The sequence below is a fragment of the Coturnix japonica genome, chromosome 8 (genome assembly GCF_054131305.1).
Source record: "Coturnix japonica strain WE chromosome 8, WE-NBRP24, whole genome shotgun sequence".
NCBI lineage: Eukaryota > Metazoa > Chordata > Aves > Galliformes > Phasianidae > Coturnix > Coturnix japonica.
The window spans coordinates 25,043,989-25,056,930 of record NC_140670.1 but is presented as its reverse complement, the minus strand read 5'-3'; the positions used below and the strand labels follow the sequence as shown (position 1 = coordinate 25,056,930).

Genomic DNA, 12,942 nt, shown 5'->3' with positions numbered 1-12,942 from the left:
ATACAAATTCTGCACATACAGGAAATAGGCACAGCAACTGCAAGCAAAGTTGACATCTGGGCAACTCTTGCTACGCAAGCTTGAGGATGTTACTCATTTGGTTAAGTGTGATGAGAAAGTGCAGGTGCACTTTATGTGCATGATGCAGATACTTGCAGCACCAGGGACATTATCTCGTTACACTGATGATGTTACTGCATTTGAGAACAGCTGTTGAATGAAGTGCATGATGTCAGGCTAGACATACAGAGAGATGTAAGCACTCAGTACTCTCAAGACATCTCTGACATGCTGTCCAACCTAAGTGTCTTTTTTTTTCCCTATGTGTTCAAAGGGGTCTCTACCTACACATCTTTCACTGATTTCACCCTTGCAATCTTTTAGAAGTACCAGAAATGATCTGTGTTGAATGGCTTAGGGACAAGAGCTCTGGATTTCATCCAAACCCTGCCTCTAATCACAGCACTTGCCTGTACTGATTCTGAGCTCATCTCTGGAGCCAAGAATCTGTGCTTGTCAAGATCCCCAGGCTGTTCTATTAAGCCAAGATCCTTGCAAGACCTTCACAGAGAGAGTTCAAGCAGTGGCCTCAGAAAGAATCACATTTTGAGAGCTTTAATTTCTCCTCTATAAAACAGCAGTACTCAATAGCACTTAATGTCCAAGGAAGTTCTCCATGTTGACTCACACTTTGAAAATCAAGTGTCCTTCAGTGGAATTATATTTGAAAATGAAGCACAGCAAGACCATTTTCCTTAGGAACTAATTTCTCATGTCCATAACTTAGAAGCACCAATACTTCAGTAGTCACTGGGTCAAGTAATTGGAAATAAGGATGATTCTTTCACAGAAAACCAATAAAGAGGTTGATTCAGCCTGGATTTCTCTTCATTAGGTTTGTTTTCAAACTGAAAAAGAGACTTGAAGTATTTTCAACTCATTAACCAGAGGAAGTAACTCACTGCTGTGTCCATCCTAAGAAAAAAAGAAATCTACTCCAAGAGTACAAAGAGGTAGAGGACTGCATTTAGTTTGAGGAATAGTTGCTTAAATTTTGCATTTATTTCTTTATTAATCTGGTTTACGCTCCAGACTTCCTACTTAGGAGTAGGATTCAGTGATCCTTATGAGTCATTTCTAACTTGGGATATTCTGTGATGCTATGATTTTCAACAACTGAAGTTTCTTAGTGTTGCCAAAGTAGCCTGAACTCTTAACAAAATTAGGGTACTGGACACCCTTACGTCAACACACTTCTGGCAAGTTATGTTATCTCTTAGTGTCTTGCACCATTATCATTTAGTATGTTGAAGTTCAGGACCCTGTGCTTCCACAGGACTTTCACAGAGGGAAGCTGAGAGTGTGCAACCACAGAAGACTATTTGCATTTCTCTTCCTTTCTTGAAACATAGGGAATTCTCTAATAGAATGAGCCATTAATATTAAAATTGAGGTATTGTGCTCCAGACCCCACACCAGTTTTGTTGCCCTTCTCTAGACATGTTCCAGGGCCTCGATGTCTTTCTTGTAGTGAGGGGCTCAAAAGTGAACACAGGACTTGAGGTGCATCCTCACGAGTGCTGAGTACTGGAGGATGATTACTTCTCTGCTCCTGCTGTCAGACTGACTGCTGAGCTGCTCTCTGCCATCTGTCAGGGCTCCTATTGGAGAGGTTCTAGAGGACTGGAGGCTTGCTGATGTGACTCCTGTCTACAAGAAGGGCCATAAGGAGGATCCAGGGGAACTACAGGCTTGTCAGACTGACCTGGAATGAGGAGATAGGCTGAGGCCAGCACTTTCCACATTAGCCCTCCTTGAGTAGCAGAAGGGGCTGTGCTAAAGAGTAGTGTCTGCATCAATAATGAAGTGGTTCCCCCACACCAGAATGCTATTCTCAGGCATATCAGGTGCTACAGCAAAATACACCATTCTAACAGTGCTGTCTCACTACAGGATCAGAGCCTTTTCTTTTTGCCCTGCTTTCATTGTACAGTCATTTTACAGAAGACACCAAAGTTTGCATTTCAAATGGAAAAGCAATGGTTTTGCAAAATATTCAGAACAAATCACCTTTGAAATACAAGTGATGTAATATTTAATAAGTCACGGCTGTAATGAGCAGGATGCACTAAAAGTATTTCCTGTTTATTCATTCTTTTTGCCATGAGCATTATCTATCTGCATGAAATTCTATAGATATACATTTAAAGTAAATATTTAACCATTTCTTACTTATATATGTCACACTATCATCTTTTATATTTTCAAGAAGATACAATGTGTTTTTCCTTTAGTAAGGTCATGCTCAAGATAGATCCAAGAGCATGTAAGAGAACATATTTATCTACTACTCGCAGGTTTGGCTGCAGCAATTTTTCATTGTCTGTCTCCATCAGAGTACTTACTTACTTACAACACATTATTCATAATAAGCTGCAGATTCAGTCCACGCATTTTTGTATCCAGAGGTTTTCTAAATTTAATATCACCTCAAATTCAAGAACAAAGGAAGCAGAAGTCCTCTTTGTTTATCATTTTCTTGCTACTGTAATCTGTGTGATTTCACTAGATGCCACTTAAGCTAAATCTGATGAAGCTGAGGTAGGAGAAACAGCCCAAAATGCTCAATCAGGCTGACTGCACAAAGAGGGAATGTCACTGTCAACAGGCAGAGCAGATTTTCTTTGCAGAGAAATGTAGCATCGCAGATAGATAGTGGCTGCGCTCTGATTTGGTGGGGTGAGAACAGACCCACCTGCAGTGAATGCTGCTAAAGTGAGCTGAGATCACTAGAATCACTGGGTGATCTCAAGAACAACAGCACACAGCTGTGAAGCTCACTGAAAAAGATTCCTTTGAAATAGTACCTATTGCATGCATTAATCTAAGGCCTGGTCATTCTCAGGGTTATTGTGGGGAAAACTCAGTGCAGCCCACCTGTCAGCTCATGCAACCACATACAGGTGATTTCTGCTTGTCCTTCCTGCTTTTGCCAACCCATCCACTGGGAAAAGTTAGGTATCTGTAACTGGCAATTGGCACGGTCTTCCTGAAATCCAGCTGCCTCTGTCCATTTTGGAAGTGGATTAAATTGTAGCTCCCTAGGAGATATTTGTTTTCTAATCCTCCAGGCATTCCAGCCCCAGGACCTCATATTTCCTAATTCTTCCCTATAAACCTTAGACAGATATTCACCTTTTGGTATCTCAAAGGTTTTTTATTCTGTTCTAAGCAAGATTCAGTCCATGTGCTGTGAAGCACTACATAAACTGAAAGGAAGGGTCACAGAATGGACTGGATTCCATACAGAATTATGGAATTAAATGGTTAAAATGATCCTGAAGGGCAAATGGCATTATATAGATTCAAACCAAACTAATGTATTCAGTGTCATTTGATCCTTGAAAAAAAGCAACATTCAGCCTTTTATTTTGCAAGGAAGTAAGTAAGTGCTTTAAAAAAAAAAAAAAAATCGCACTTATAACCAAAATTTTATACTGGATGCATCATTGTTGCATCTCAATAGAAAAGCTCTCATTAAGCATGAAGGGCCAGATACCCTAATAATAGCTTGTTTTGAAGAGCGAAATGAGTTGAAGTACTCAGCATGCCATCTTCTAATCAGGAATGAAGGTTTTAATGCAAGGCTTCCTGACAATCTCAATTTTGTAGTGCTTATATAAATGAATCTGTAGATATGTGTATGTTTTTTTAATTGGGTGAAGGAATGCATTTTCTACTGTTACAAAATAAGATCTGGCTACAGATGAAACCAGGGCTATCTTCTCAGGTAAAAAACATTAGGTGATCACATTAGAAAGCTCCCCATTTAGAGAAATATTCTGGGAATGATTTGTCCCACCAAAGATGGATGAGAATCTTTTGCCTTGAATAGTGCATACAATTATCTGTGGGTACACCAAGTCAGCACCCAATAAAATAGCCTAGATTCAGTTTGAGCTCTTAGAGAGCGCTCATATAAATAGGCCTCGAGTTGAAGTTCTCATTGAGCTTGTCCCCTCTCAGCAGACAGAAAAACAAGCAGGACTCTGAGGCACAGAAGATGGTCTCAGTTTCTCTCACCTTTAAACTTGCCCACACCACTCTACAACTGACCCCACAATTCTGTCACTTTTGCTTTTTCACTACAATCTTTGTAACTGCCACCCTTTTTATTCACTCATGCAGCTAAATCCTTATCTAGCTTCACCTTATCTTTGTATCTTTTCGTACTTTTTTTTTTCAGTACTTTGGCCTGAAAAACTACACAGTCTCTTTCTTTCCCTATCTATATTGAAAGCCATCCAAAAACCTGTTGCAAAGACAACAGCTGAAACAAAATCTGATTTGTAGTTCTTTCCTCTTACACAGCTGCAATGTCAAGTCAATAAAACTTTCAGTGAAGTAGATATGGAAAAAAGTGTTTATTGCTATGTTTGGGCTAATGGAAAAAAACAGTAAGAATGAGGAACATATGGCAGATATTGCAGCACTCAATTGTATTTCCAACCTTAGTTGCTACTAGGCTGAGCCAAGTCCTTTCCAGCTTTCCAGAAGTCCTATCAGGTTTAGCTGACTAATCTTCTGGAACTCTTCTAAGGACGAAGGAACATGCAGTGTGGTCAGTCTGTTAAAGTAACTCAGGAAAAATCAGCAGCAGCTCCACAATGTTCCTCCTGGTTAATGATTGGTCAGGACCTGACGGCTGACTGCAGGGTCTTTGATCCATGAACATATCTGTAGTAACTAGGGTCACGGTACTTCCTGTAGAGCATTTTGAAAGTCCAAAGTCAGTAACCCCTGAGTAATTGGGACTGTTACTGAGCAAATGACATGCTTTAAAGCAATAACATTATGTTAATTACCTGGGGGAAAATCTAGGGGTGAAAGTTTGTAACAACAAAACAGCGCTAGAAATTCAACTTGGGACAATCCATCATAAATTCAGTCCAAAATCCTATGTTTGGTCAGTTTATGGTCCATTGCTAATTTGAGCTCTGGAATGGGTCCCAGGAGAAATCTCTTCTGATGTTTCCCAGCCCTGGAGTTGTGGAGTGAAGCCAGGTGGCAGCAATGGCACCACTTCTGCCAAGAGGAGAGGGGGAAGAGAGGGCTGCCAACCTAAACCCCGGTCTTATGGGGCACATGGATATTTGCAATGACATGGTAGTAGTGCTACAGGCTGCTCAGAGCAGTGGTGGAGTCACCAGTCCTGAAGGTTTCCCCCCCCAAAAAAAAGGTAGATGTAGCACTGAGGGATGTGGTTTACTGGGGATGGTGGGGATGGGTTGACGGCTGGACTTGGTGTTCTTAATGGCCTTTCTGAACCTTAATGATTCTATGATTGTATGATTCAGAAGGAGCGGGGGACAAAGGGACAGCTTTGGGTCAGTGCTGCACCAAGCTAATCCATTCTGCTAGATCATGATCTCCACCCTGAGCCCCGGCTGCTCCAAAAGAGCAGATGCTGGAGCAACCAGAACAAGGCATGCAGCACTAGTGGTTTACCTTCAGTTTGCTGCTGGAGGATATGATGCATGACAGGGATGGGAAATAATTCAGACTTTAATTCTCTAAAAGAACTATTTAGGTGTCTAAGAACAAAACTGCAGTATTATTAAAAAAAATAACAAATTAAAAGACAAAGGTAAAAATCCATGCATTCCCATTAAGAAATGTAGTCAAACCTGCCAAATCAACCTAATATCAATATGAAATAGCACATGCTCTCATCCCCAGATCTCATTTTCTTAAATTTTTATAGAGTGAGAGAGATTAAATGGTACCAGAGCTACTTTGACAGACCATAAAAAAAATAAAAATATCAGGAGTCACCTTTTTTCAAGGATTAATTATTCACTACAGTGAGGAGAAACAACAGCAGCCAAAGATTCTCTCAAGTCCTATTCACAGTGAAGATGATACTGCATGGAAATTTAACTTGTATATTAATAAACATATGCTGTCTCAAAGGGTTCCAGTGTCCTTAGGATACAGGACAACATTGGCTCAGATATGGGCACTGCCATTCCTCTTTCACATCTGCACAAGTCAGTGCTTTTACAGTGCTACACAGATACACCACCATCTGAAAACTCTTTGGAGTGCTGGTAAATGTATGGGGCAGTACTTTCTACTCTCAGTTCACTGGAAACCATTTGTTAGATGAAAGAGGATCACTGTTTCCCCACATTTCCTAGTCTGAAGGTAGTAAAAAAGAATGTCTGATACTTCAGAAGAGGCTTCGTCCTCTTTCAACCTTGAATAAATGATAGAGAACAAGATATCACCTTAGTGGCAGCTTATTCTAATGATCAAAGTAGTCCATCATTGGGGAATAGATGTTCCACCTAAAAAATACTGTAAATCCCTAAAGAAATGCGTTACCTAGAAGAAAAATCTACTTCAAATTGTCCTACTATCTTTGTTAAAAATAAAGAAGGCAGTTGATATTGTTATCACAGACTTTCTTACTCTTGTGGTATACAGCTGAAACAGCTTAAGTGAAAACTGGGAATCAACACTGGTTTCTGAAGTTTGAATATCTCTGAGGCTTTTCCCCCCACTCCACAGTACAGTGGTGAATAAACTGAGAATTCCGTATTGCAAGCGTTTTCCCTCTGAAATTACACATAAGAAAGGAACTGACCTTGTTTTGATTTACATAAAGATTAATCCATCTTCTCCACCTCATATCCTTTGTATCTTGATCTTCTAACTCAAATAGGTCATTTTTATATTAATCAATCCTTCTAAATCTCCTCTAGCTCTCCAGTGAGGTCACTTCTCACCTTTCTGAGAAGTGAACCACATTAATGAGCTCACCCTTTCGTGGCCACATCTGTCTATTTAGGAGCAGCATCTGGAAATGCCCCATTCCTCTATTTATGGTTATGACTGCAGCATTTAGCATCAGAGCCATTTCTCCTTCTATCTCACTGTTTGCTTTAGTGAGGCAGTGCACCTTTTTTCTCTCCTCATCACCCTGATTTTGTGAAGGAGAAGGTTCTGCTACAGAAAAGAGCATCAGGAAAATATTATATATTTATTTTATATATATTTAATATATATTTTATGTATGTACAATAAATAATATATCTCTATATAAATAAAATATCTGAGATGCCTAGCACAGATTCCTAATCACTTGCAAAATCAAAGAAAAGTATAAAGGACATTCCTGGATTCTAAGCCTTATTTACTGAGACTGAATTAGACCCAATTAAGTTTATACAAACTTACGGAATGATGTGCAGATGAGAAATACTTAAAGCTCTGACTTAAGGATGGCTGTAGCCAGAATTTCTTTTATTTAGCAAGTGGATGGATAGATGGTTGGTTGATCAATATCATGCAAATGCTATGAGTTTCTGAAACTGTCTAAAAAAGAAAAAAGGCAGACTTCTCTCTTACTATCATAGCCTTCTACTCCATATTTAACTCAGCAGAAGTACAAAGGAAAATCCATGCAGCCAGAACTTGTTCTTTTGTTCTTAGTCTGCAGGGAACTACCCACAGCAATACACTATAGGACTGAGTTATCGAGTGAATTAAGGACAAAGTGAAATGATCAGTAGTGTAGATGTACAGAATTTCTGCTGTATAGAAGATACAACGCATAGTTCTTCACTACCCATTTTCTAGTCTAACCAAGAAGATGCCATAATATTAATTTGAAATCACCTGATTTATGTGTATTGTTCCTGATGCTGATACACTGCATTTCTGTAGGAAGAAAAGATAGAAAGAGATGAGCTGATACCCGTGAGAACAAAGATAAAGATAAATTACTGAGAATAAATTATCCAGTTTAATGTATCAAAGTCTATTGGAAGTAATAGAAAGAACATTTATCAGAAGGTTGGGAGAGCACATGATCCTTGATTGTTAGCCTCTATTCATTTAAAGAAGATGCATCATTCTCTGAAGGATGCATGCATTTTATGGGGACTTGAACAGATAGTCATTAGTCATCATGTATATCTTTGATCCTAAATAAACCATAAATTTAAGAATAAACTATTAAATTATACATGTATGGGTTTTGATTCATAGGGCACTTGGGGACATGCCATAGTTTGTTGATTTAGTGGGATTGCTTATCTACCTGATTAGACATAATCATCTTCATAAAAGTCAGCTATACCTTTCAATTTTATTACATAAAGCAAGGTGGATCCAAAGACTCAATGAAGTTACTCAGTTTCACTGAGCTTAATGTCCATGTCTGGTGCCTTCAGTACAGGAAGTGGTGATGCCAACCATCTCATGGACTGCACTGTAGCCCTAGTAAAAGAGCAGAAAAAGCTGAGAAGGATGGATGATTACTGTACATGGAGAGGACAAATGACACAGGGACTGTCCAGCCTGGAAAATAATTAGATCTGCCATTGTTAAAGATCCTTCCCATATCAGACAAGATATGGAGCTAGATAGACCCACTGACCCTGGTGTATACATTATCTGTAGACAGCCTTCCTGAAGAAATCCACACATCTATCTCCTTCTACGCTGACCCAGCAGTTACCCATTAAACTCTCTTCTTTTGAGCAGGCTTCTCTACTGGTTTGCAATAAATTTTTAAGAGCAATGGGAAAAAGATGTTGCACTCTTTATTTATGCATTTTTAATATTATTTCTCTGTTTTTACATATTTTCAGAATGCAAGATGTATTTTCTATGATTGTCTGTCATCACACTGTCATTTTCTTCCCTGATGCTCACCCTTAGCAAACAGAAAATAAATTAAACTTGTTATAAACATGATATAATCACTGCTGAAGGTAAATGAGGAAATTGTTCACTGCTACATGCGAATAAAAGGTCCCTACTCTAATTAGTTAGCAGTGCATAAAAGAAGAAAAAAATAGCAGAACTACAGCAGAGGGGATCAGAAATGAACAAGAGCATGTAATGATGTTTAGATGCCAAAGTCTTTGCATAAGGGATTTTTCTGGGCAGAGAGAAGAGAATTGGTGCACTCCTGCATCTTGTCTGGGGATGCCTGTGAAAAGTCAATCCATCTGTTCGTTTTCCACTCTTACTGATTTATGAGCAGAAAAATACAGGCTTCATTAGTGTGCATCTCTGTTGGAAGATGCAGGTAGGAAGCCATGCACCCAACAATATTAAACCTGCGACAAGCTTCAAGTTTTCTACAAGCAGTGTTTTCATGTCAAAGCTAATTCTGGGTCAAGCAGCTTGTAGTTCTCTAAGGTTCATCTGAGATTCTGGATTTGGCATACCTGTGCTTGCCAGGACAGTGCAACTTAGAAGCACTTCTAGGAAAACTTCTGATTGCCTGTTTTCCAAACAACACCTGGCAGAGCTGTATTCCTGAGCTATAAAGCAACATAGGGATCAGATTTGTTCTCCTTTAGAATATTTTCCAAGAATTTAATACACATGAACTGAATTCTCTGAACCCACTGTGCTCTGGATCCTGCCTGATGAAACTTGGAAAACACACGGATTTCACTTTTGTACAAGTAACTGTCCTTATTATTTTAAGTGTTACTTAGAGCCATAGATTTATTGTTATTGTTCTGCTTGATTGTAACTGCAGCAGACATGCCATTTAGTAGCCTTACTGGCATTACAAAGTGCCATCCTTTGGATTGCTTTTTTGACTAATTACATTTATGCTGAAATCTAAAGCTTGTTAAAGATCTTCTAAGGAAATGCATCCTTCTGTCAGAAAACGTGCCAAATTACATTTCTTTCATGGGAACACATTGTTTTCAGCAAAAATGGGTATCAGAAATGGAAGTGGAGCATAGGAAATTTTCCATAGTAATAAACCAAATGATGCAAAAATGTACATTTAGAGATAATATTGGAAAAGCTGAGATCTAACATAATAGATTTTCAAAAACGCAGTTCTTGGTGAAATCTTAACATCTGAAAGTCTGCTGCAATTCAAGAATAACAAGATGCCAATATTTCAGAACTACTCATGAAGTAGAAATTGATTCTAGTTTTGTAGCTCTCTTATCTGTAGAGTTTATCAAGTTTATCAATGCCAGCAGAGTCCTGCATTTAGTTCCACCTTCACATCACTTGGGGCTGTAGGATAAGAACTACTGCAGAAAAAACACTGATACCCTGGAGTGAGCCACATACATGCACTGGACTCACAGAAATCATTTAGCATCAAGTCAGACGTATGGGAAATAGACTAAATTATGTAAAATATCTCTGCAGTATCTCTCCAGTTAGACCTCCTTTGGTCCATTTTGAGATTTAGATCCATGTTTAATAAATATTTAAGCATCTACTTCACTTAAGCACAAGTAATGGTGCAAACATCTATTCATGGGCTCAAAACGATGCATACATTTACCTAATTAACACAGAAAGTCTTGACAAAGTGGTTGTTTTACAGAGTATTTATAGAGTTCCCAGAATATCCAAGTTCCTATCTGAGTGGGAGGGAAAAAAAGAACTACAGGTGATACAGTATGATTTGCTTACACAGTCTCTGCACTGGGATTTTTTTTTAACCCTGTTACACTCCTTCGTGTAGACAAAAATGCAGATACAGTTTTCTGTGTTCTTGTGGAATTGTGCTGTTATTTTAGTGTCTGTATTTTCCACTAACCTTGGATTAAACAGGAATCATTTCTCCCTATCCGGAGTCTTCCCTGTGACAGCTTTACTGCCTAAGTTTTGTTCCTGTAGTCACTCCCTGCGCTAAGCTGCTGACAGCTACAGGGAAAGAAAAGGCTCAGATCTGCAAGACAGCTATTTGAAATTCTTAACATTCTCTTTCTCATAACCCTATTACACTGCTGTCAATTTTTAGCCAGCCTTTACTATGGTTTATTTCCAAGCAAATGCTATTTTCAAGAAACATACCCAACTGGCAAATATGGAAAATGAAACACTCTGTTCAAAGGACAAGGTCAGTGGTGTTACAAGATTTAGACATTCGCATCAGCTAGCAGTGTCTGCTAGCCATGGTGTCCTCACCAGCCCAGGACAGGGTGAACCTTTGGAGATTTTCCATTCCTGACTGCCCTGAAAGGAGTGACCAACGATACATTTTCTGCTTGTGTCTGGTCCTTCTGTCACCTGGTCAGATTTCTGTTCATAAGTAACCAGAACATTGCTAACCTATTTCCAAAAGCACTCAGCAAACAGACAGTGCTGTTTAATGATCTAGTCCTGGTCAATGAGCTCAAAGGATTTCTGCTGTTAAAGGCAGTATATTAAGAGAGCATTCAGCATCTTCCATGACCCAGCCATACTGCTGCACAGGAACTGAATTCACATGAGACGGCATGGGGAACATTCGTCACATCTACTCCCTTGAGCAAGCCAAGTCCTATATCTTTGATCGCTCAAAATATTTGGCAGTTCTTCCCCATAGTTTGCTCAACAAAAAGGCCACAATAGCACAAGTCCTAACCATGACTCCAGTCTGGTCAGATAGCAGTTCTGCTTCCAATTCGAGATGAAGGAAATTGTAAAAGTTACGAAAACAAGTACTTGTGCTTAATAAGAAACAAAAACATAAGCTGCACTTTTCCAACTCATAAGAAAGTTGTTATTTACTGGAATCATATCTTTTTTTCTTTGAATCTGCAGATTTTAGGATTCTGGGATTTTTTTTCTCTGATCAATTTCTATAGTTACTGCATCTTTAACTTCAATTATAACACCTCTGCAGTATTTTCTAGTATACTCTATTCAACTAGAGTATCTATTCAACTATTCAACAAGATAGCATCTTCCCACAGAATCAGTTAGACCCTCATATACTTAGAAGTAGGAGCTTTCATGGTGTGTAGTAGTCTGCACGACAACCATATTTCCATTTAAGTTGTTTCTTCCACTTAAAGTTAAGTACAAGTGGAAAGATCTACCTGCAATTGATGGGCTGCTGTTGTATTTTTGCACTGCTAAAACTATTTAGTAGATACTGATCCAAGTGCAGTAAAATATTGCGACACCTGAACTTTGAGCACAGACACATACAGAATGTAAATGGGCAGAGTTAGAAGAGGGCAGGTAGCAGCTCTGATCTGTCCCCTAGGCACTGGGGATTTTCCTAGAAGCAACATCTTTTCACTGCCAGCTAACCTAAGGGCACAGGAGCCTGTTACAGATAAGCCAACCTTATGGCTTTTGTGCCAGCCAGAAGCTATGCTCTTTATCCCTCCTCCATACAAAGCAGCTCTAGCTCTGGTGCCCATTTGGCCTTATTGACCTTGGCCTACAACTACTGAGATGAGGGAACCCAGAGTTTAAGCAATATGCAATCTGCTCTCATAGCTACAGCTGACATGCTAAGGACCAAGGTAATTTCCAACAGAATTTGATTACTGAATATTAGTGCACAAACTTCTTTTGAGATGGATGACCGTTGTTAAAAGCAATGTAAAACACACTTGTTACATACCTCCTCCATACAGAGCAGCTGCTCTAATTCCTGTTTGGTTCTTTATCAGAGGTGTGGAGTTCAGAGAGGGAAATGTGAGAACTCATTGTTCTCACTCAAGTGTCAAAGGTTTTTCTGCAAACATATTCTTCCCCATAACAATGACTTGAAAACAGTCAAACACCTTGAGGAAATATAGAACCATCAGCTGTCACAGTACATAGTAGACATTACCTTACAAATACTGCTATTTGCTAAAAGTCAACCCCCAGATGGATCTGAGTTTCCCCATTTTGAATGAGGAAAGCCAGCTGGTAGATACTGAAACAGCCTTGACCCTTTCCTGTTTCATCGTAGAAATAAGTTTTCATCCACCTAGGATCCAACTGTCTGCCCAACCAGACAGAGGGACGTACAGCTCAGCTATTTTCAGTTTCCTACTCTGGATTTGTTGGTTAGAGTGGCAAAGTCCTTCATCATACAGCCTCTGTGGGCCATAAAGGGTTAAGGGACAGATTATGAGTAGCAGAAAGGGACTTTCAAATGCTCGTTTTGAGTTT

At 39.2% G+C, this 12,942-nt stretch overlaps 2 long non-coding RNA genes across 2 annotated transcripts in view; one reads left to right on the top strand and one right to left on the bottom strand.

Annotated features, from left to right (window-relative positions):
• LOC107316155 (uncharacterized) overlaps positions 1-12,942 on the bottom strand; it is a 92,630-nt gene that overhangs the window by 36,044 nt on the left and 43,644 nt on the right. The window contains exons 16-18 of the long non-coding RNA XR_014948750.1: positions 12,404-12,566; positions 8,147-8,286; positions 7,684-7,725 (exon numbers count right to left, since the gene is read on the bottom strand). This is a non-coding gene — a long non-coding RNA (uncharacterized LOC107316155). The remainder of the gene's footprint in view (positions 1-7,683; positions 7,726-8,146; positions 8,287-12,403; positions 12,567-12,942) is intronic.
• Positions 1-12,942, top strand: part of LOC107316156 (uncharacterized) — a 49,564-nt gene that overhangs the window by 32,225 nt on the left and 4,397 nt on the right. The window lies entirely within an intron of this gene.